The sequence below is a fragment of the Ostrinia nubilalis genome, chromosome 4 (assembly GCF_963855985.1).
Source record: "Ostrinia nubilalis chromosome 4, ilOstNubi1.1, whole genome shotgun sequence".
NCBI classification, from domain to species: domain Eukaryota; kingdom Metazoa; phylum Arthropoda; class Insecta; order Lepidoptera; family Crambidae; genus Ostrinia; species Ostrinia nubilalis.
In genome coordinates this window covers 10,536,195-10,543,539 of record NC_087091.1, presented here as the reverse complement: position 1 = coordinate 10,543,539, position 7,345 = coordinate 10,536,195, and the positions used below count along the sequence as shown (strand labels likewise).

Sequence of the window (7,345 nt, the reverse complement as noted above, 5' to 3'; positions counted from 1 at the left end):
ACATGCATTTTTTAAATGCAAAGGCATTTATCGGTGTATGTCTTTGAGTTCTACCAGGCTCTACCTCAACTCAAGCTATTAAATTTAATTTGTTCTTAGCCGCTTACTTCGGTCGGTATCTTATCCTCACTTTTAAAAAGTGAATGTTACTTACTCCATCATTTACTTTTCCAAAATTGAACCGATTTGCTGAATTACGCAAAACATCCTTATTGACTTATTTATACTTCGGTACCCAATGATAACGATTAGAAACTGTAGCAGGTTGCTCTACAAACGAAAACTTATCTAACGTTTTTATTTAAATTAATTCATATTATTGTTCATTTCCTGCTACTTTCGAGTTGCTCAATCACTTATAATCAATAAAACAATAAAAATCAAACATCGCATCGCCTGTACACTTAAGTACAAAAATTAATTGCTTATGTAAGTAATCAATTGAACAATCTACCTACCGATGATATACGTAGAAATAACATTATGACTATTTATTAAAACGAATAAATCAGCTTTAATACAATACCTTTAAAACTTCAAGTACTGAAAAGAACGTATTTCCACGCGCCAGCCCAGCCTCTGTTAGTGTTTGCAGATCAAGCGTTGCTTCATCTCTACATCGCAGCAAGAGCTTTAATCTAACGTTACACACTATTATGTATGTTACAAAATACCTTGGCTAACACAACATTATGTACCTACAAATCGTCTGCGGCTGCGGCTCATTAAAAAAACAAACTAATATCTTTTTAAAGACCGATCAGTAGAATGCACCTAGAGTGATGAAAGTGGCGCGCGTCTGCGAGCGGTCTGCGGCTCATGCGCCGGCGCAGTCCGCGCAGCACTTTCCCGCGCATCGCACGCGTTCGCGCACCAGTTACAACACTCGCAAAGATACCGAAATTACGTGAGCCCATTTAAACCCATTCCCATTCAAAGTATACAGTATACAACGCTACCTCCCGCCCATTTAAAACTTTTCAAACTTCGCGTGTTTGTTTATGTGCGTGCACCGCTGCATACGACATTTTCAGAGGTGATTTAGCGGTTGAAGAAAGCGGAAGCTTAGGGGTGGCGTAAACAGCTGATCGCGAGTTCCTGGGTAAGTTCCATAATATTTCGCACTGTTAAATCATGCTGAAGCTGTACTGCAACTTCTAGAACTTTGAACCAGTTTACATCGCATGCACTTGCACACAACGTTTTTACACACGCTGTATACGTAACTATATTCATTGTTATGTAGGTATTTGATGCGTTCTTAGCACATTAAGCATATTAAACGTTTTGTTTCAAAATTTTTGACTTAAGTACCTTCGTAAAAACGTAAATTACCATACCACCTCTGTAACATTATGGATGCAATAAATTATTGAGTATTAAGTAAGAGTTCCTAAATAAACAGGAAAAAATCGTGTATCTATGATGAATAAGGTTAAAACTAATCCAATATCAGCATTTTTATTTAAATTTTACAAATTGTAACTGTTTTTTTTTTTGTCTTCGGCACTTTTGCGTTTTTGGTTAAAGTACCTAATAATAATGTGCTCACAGTTGATTGAACTTCGGAAGTTCTGAGCTCAAATAACTGTTACGAAAACCATAAAATTGCAAATGTTACAAACTGTAACTGTAATAAAAACTAAGTACTAATAACAAAGCAAGGAAGCAGTCGGAAGTCCTGTGATAGCCTGCGCGCGCGCTTGCCCACGTAACCGATAACCGATCGTTACGTTACGTGCGATACCTCCTTCAATTCAGCAGTCAACAGTGAAATGCTGAAAATTATACCAACAAGGCATGATTTATTATCTAGACTATCTGGAAAACAGTGGCGCTTTAAACGCTTTAACCGCTGAATTACGCTTTTCTGAAAGGCGACAAAGCTCTACGATTTATTAAAAGCTATAATGTGACTGACAAACATGACATTACACTCATTATGTTAAAATCTGTTCATCATGCATCGTCATCATCATCATCATTTCAGCCATAGGACGTTCACTGCAGAACATAGGCCTCCCCTAATGATTTCCCCAACGGCCGGTTGGTGGTGGTAAAATCTGTTACGGTTTGTCAAGTAGCTCAGATTTTTACTTTTTTATACATTTATTTCTAAATTGAATTTTCTCTTTTCTAAACTTCATTTTTTTTTGTTTTCAATAATACATATATCGGATGGATCATCATCACTAACAATCTTGCTTAAAATATAAGTATTTTGCAAATATTTCATTGAAAATAAGTTGTCTTGTTTGGTGCTGCTGAAAGAAAACAACTTTCTCTATGGGACAACATCGACATTTCAAAAACAATGGTAGGGATGTTGTTCCATAGTTGTTGGTACTTGGACCGGCGACGAAGGCTTGTTATTCAATAATAACTACATTACGTGTACTAACATAATGTATGACAATAGACAATTTACTGCTTCTGAAAATTAACTCTACAACGTGTATGGAGCGCGACCTCTTTCAAAGAAACTCTTGTTACTTCCTAATAAATGTTTTGTTATGGGATGATAATCATTTTACCTTAATATACAGGGTGTCCCAGAATGGGTGAATCAAACTGATAGGAGAGGTAGCTCTACTAATGTACTATCCCAAAAAAATATGAAAAAAAATTTTTGAGCTCGGATTTTTTTTAATAAAGTGCTCTAAACTCGATATCTAGTCGTTATTTTCAAAAGTTTGTTTACAGATAAACGAAACGACCATGTGCAATTAATATAAGTAAGAAAAAAGTACAAATAAACTCCAAAATAGCCAGATACTTGGGCAAAGCTGATTTATTTTCACTTTTTCAAAAAAATCTTTTTTGTTTCCTTATGCGCTTTATTTTTTTTTCATATTTTTTAGGGATAGTACATTAGTAGAGCTACCTCCCCTATCAGTTTGATTCACCCATTCTGGGACACCCTGTATACATATAATTATCTCGTTAAATTTATAATAACACTTTGACAGCAAATAAACAGAACTTAAAGTTATCGATAACTTACTCAGATATTAATGGTTCAACATTGTTAGTAAAAGCACAGAATAATAATAAGTACTACGTACAGAAGTTTTACTTCGCGAAGGTATTTAAAAAAATGTATGCTCAATGTCATTAACAATATGGTGTAATTTAGCCTGTCTCAAGAGTCAAGCACCATTTTGTTGACAAACGTCAGTGATCGGCACTGCGCCGAAGTTATAGGGCTGACTTCGGTAAAATGATGTGACGTGAGGTGTCAAACTGTGGAAAATGGCGGAGGAAATACATGATTTAGCATGAATTATCATGAATAATATTTACTACTTATTTACCTCTCAGTATCTTGAGGCAACTTATCTTGAGGCATTTTGTGTTTTTATTATTATTTAGGCAGTTAAATACTGCACAGCATTTAGTACACCATTTTCTTTATTTTCTTCCATCATACACAAGAATACGCGTGCGTGAGTCAATGTTCGCTCATATGTGAGGCCTTGTCGAATAGTATCCTGTAGGTGGGCCATCGTGCGTGTTTTGTTTTCGATGTAAACTCGCGGAGATGAACAGGCCTGGTAAAAGCCCCTGAAAAGTCGAAAGCTAACTATAATTAATTGTAATTAAAAACTACGCCATATCATGTCCTGTCTATCTTAAATAAAGTAAAAACAATTACAAATATAATACATCATAGGAACTACGATGTGTGTGTACGGTGGCTCTAATTACTTGTTTTTTCTCAATGTTCTTGTTTGTTTTGGTTGCTTTGTTATTGTTGAGTAAACATATTAAATGTGATGTCCCATCGATATGTTTTTCAAGTTTCAAGTTTTTATTAGAATCCTGTTATTTTTAATTACTTTGACATATTTTAAATGTAATCTATTCTAAACTTCTTGCTATCTAGTCCAAAGCTCAAATAATACGCTCGACAGTTAACTCATTCAGCATTACCTACTTACTGTCAACATATTTTCAAGAACTGGCTGCCAAAGGTGCAGCAATATTTGTAGTGCCGTCTTGGACTCTTAAGAAATAACATGTTTCTACCCGACAGACTTGAAAGAACAACTTTTAGTTTTAACAAATCGTCAAGGAGTTTTAACGCTAATTATTTTAAATAATATCAACAATGTTCATTTTGTTTACACTTTTACATAGTTAAGTATGAGATGCAAAATAAAACTTTTGGGTCGAAAACCTTGTATCTCTATTCTGAAATTATTAATGAGACCTTCTTTCGAGGCTGGCTAATAGCAAGATAAATGCATACCGAAAATTCGCTGAAGTGTCTGCTACACCTTATGTAAAGACTTACATACTTACTTCATTTAATAATTTCCCGTTCTTCCTCACAGATATTGGTAACATTAGATTTCAAATATTTTTGCTACTTAAATGAAGGTTAACTACCAAAAATCATTACGTAATTAGCTCCTGAGTACATCTGTTGAAACTATTGAAATAATAACTTTATACCTAGCTAATCGTGCAAATAATGTAATGTAATATAACAAAAGCATGTTATTTTCATCATTTAATTAGATAGTTAATGTAGATAATAAAATTAATAACTTTGATTTTCCAATAAGACATGTCTTGGAGCAAAAGGCATACATTATTTTCGTCATAATAATCGAAATCGAGCAAAAGCTCACAAAATACTTTACCAAAGCTAGTAGGTACCTATGTAAAAAGTCTGAAAAGAGTTTTAAAAAATCCATCGAGATAGAGCACTTATTGGTATGGAAAATGATAATTATTTGTAATATTAAAAAAATATATATTTCTTTATGTAGGTGCAATGCAAACAAATGGCTTGTAAACGTTTAAGAATGACATAGGAAGACCATACAAGCTCCGAGAAATAAACCAGTCTACAGCAGTTAAAACAAACATCACGTATTGAATATTAATTGAATCCGCATCGCGATTCGCGAAATGTATGACTCGTACGACGAACTATTATAGACTTCATGATAAAAATAAGAGAATATGAAAGAAAATTAACAAAATAAATTGCTAGAGTCAGCGTCAAATACTCGTAGTTCGTAACACCCAAAGCGGCCAAAAAGTTCACAACACAACTTGATTCCAATTGTAACAAAGACGCGTTGCGAAGTTTTGGACTACTTTGAGTATCACGAACTATTGACGCTGACTGAAATATCGCTTCGTCTCTACAATACACGCTACTAAGCTGTTTATCTCTTTTTTATCGGATAACAAGGTGCTGCTTATGGTATCAAGGCTGAGGCGGACATTACAACTAATTCAAATTATATCAACAGATTATTACATAAGATACAAGACAACTTTCGGAAGGACAGTAAGCTACTCTTGTCGTACAGCTTTCTCTGAAATAATATTTGGAGTAGATACTAAATACATCACAGTAAATAAACTCAATACCAATTATATTAATTTTTATACTCAGTTTATTACTAGTTTTTACAGTAACAAAAGGGAACTTTATTAAAGCCTTAAAATAATGTGTAACCTACTTTAAAATTTACCTTCAATCCGTATGCTTTACCAGATTAAAAGCATTGAATTACAACTTTACGAGGCGCTTGACCATATCAAGATAATATTTTAATAATTTCGTACATAGCGCGAAATGTAGGAAGAGCCTTGAAATAATGCATTTATTACAAACATTACCGACTGTCTGAAATTACAATCGCTGCTACGAAATTTGTGACGTTACCAACATTACGGGTACGTCGCTCCGCTCACGGAATACTCATTCAAGCATTAAGGAAATATGAAAACGAATACCTAATTGGAACTTCGGTGTCCGATAGAGAATACACAATCTGTAACATCGCTTCTAATTATCCTTTTTTGTTGCAATGACGGACATTTATTACCTACATTATTCTTTTATATTTATACCACGTCTTGGATCGCTGCACGCCCTCCAGTTTTGTTGGCAACGTTTAGAGAAGAAAAGCTGTGTTGACTGAACACTTTGCACACAACAACGTGTAAGTTCCTACCTAATTTTTTTTGGGAAAATAAGGACCCATTACGACTACCTTAACTACCACTGTGGGATATTAAGGGAGGGTTAAGAATAAGACCAGGACTAAAAAAAACAGATAATGATGCAGTTAATAAATACCTATGCAGTACTGTGACTCCCATAGTAGTAGATCGAGTTGACATGGTGATCAAAGCTCTCTTGTGCATCACGCCAACTAACTTGGAGACTCGAAGAGCTTCACTAGACCAGAGAGGCTCTTAACATCTTTATTAACTCATCCACAGTTCTCGACCGCCTTTTATTTTGAACTAGCGGCCGCCCGCGACTTCGTACGCGTGGATCCCGTTTTACCCCCTTCCTATATTACGCGGTTTAGATTTTTTCATACAAATGTTTTTTCCCATAACTCCCGTTCCCGTCGGAATTTTGCAATATCCTGTTGTTACTAAGCTTTTAGTTTACTAAGATACCTGCATGCCAAATTTCAAGTGTCTAAATTAAGCGGTTTAGATTTTTCATACAAAAGGATTTTCCCGCTAATTCCCGTTCCCGTGGGAATTCCTAAGTATACTATAACCTGCCCAGGAGTACGAAGAATAATTGTACCAAGTTTCGTTAAAATCCGTCTAGTAGTTTTTGTTTCTATAAGGAACATACAGGCGGACAGACAGACAGACAGACAGACAGATAGACAGACAGACAGACAGACAAAAATTTTACTAATTGCATTTTTGGCATCGGTATCGATCACTTATCACCCCCTGATAGTTATTTTGAAAATATATTTCATGTACAGAATTGACCTCTCTACAGATTTATTATAAGTATAGATAACCAATTCACACTTCTTCGTTTAAGTTCTATCACCATGTAACTCATTTTTAGCAACTTTTCAGGAGATTGGACGAAACGACGCGTCTTTCGATTCTCTAGTCTAGCGAATGGCATACAAATGTCAAAACTGCCAAAAATGACTTTCGTGGTGATAAAACTTTACCGACGAATTGAATCCAGAACAAAGAGACCGTTAGGACAGATCGTTATCAGGGGTATTGCGCAAGCGTCGTCCTGGAACCTTCGCCGTGCTAGCAAGGCGAGGCACGTGCGCGTTAGGCAAGGCGCCCCGAGCCTCTTCCAAAACGCATCGCTTTCTAATCAACTACATTCTTCAATATGGGAAAATTTTGCAGTGGTACTTGAGGAAAATACAGTTGACACACAAATAAAGTACGTAGGCTTGCGTTTAAAGTACTTACCCTAAAGAAGGCAAGTGGATTAACATAATAACATCATGCTTTGAAAGTCCTCAAAAAGTCTGAAAACTATATCTACTGTCACACTCCATGAAATTGAAGAAAAACAAACAGCTGTAAATCT

The 7,345-nt window shown here is 35.4% G+C and overlaps 1 protein-coding gene across 2 annotated transcripts in view; it reads left to right on the top strand.

The window, feature by feature from the left end:
- Nucleotides 1-809: 809 nt before the first annotated feature.
- Nucleotides 810-7,345, top strand: part of LOC135071100 (pancreatic triacylglycerol lipase-like) — a 40,510-nt gene continuing 33,974 nt past the window's right edge. For both annotated transcript variants that reach the window (XM_063964862.1, XM_063964861.1), the window contains exon 1: nucleotides 810-1,102. The gene's annotated coding sequence lies outside the window, so the exon portion shown is untranslated. The remainder of the gene's footprint in view (nucleotides 1,103-7,345) is intronic.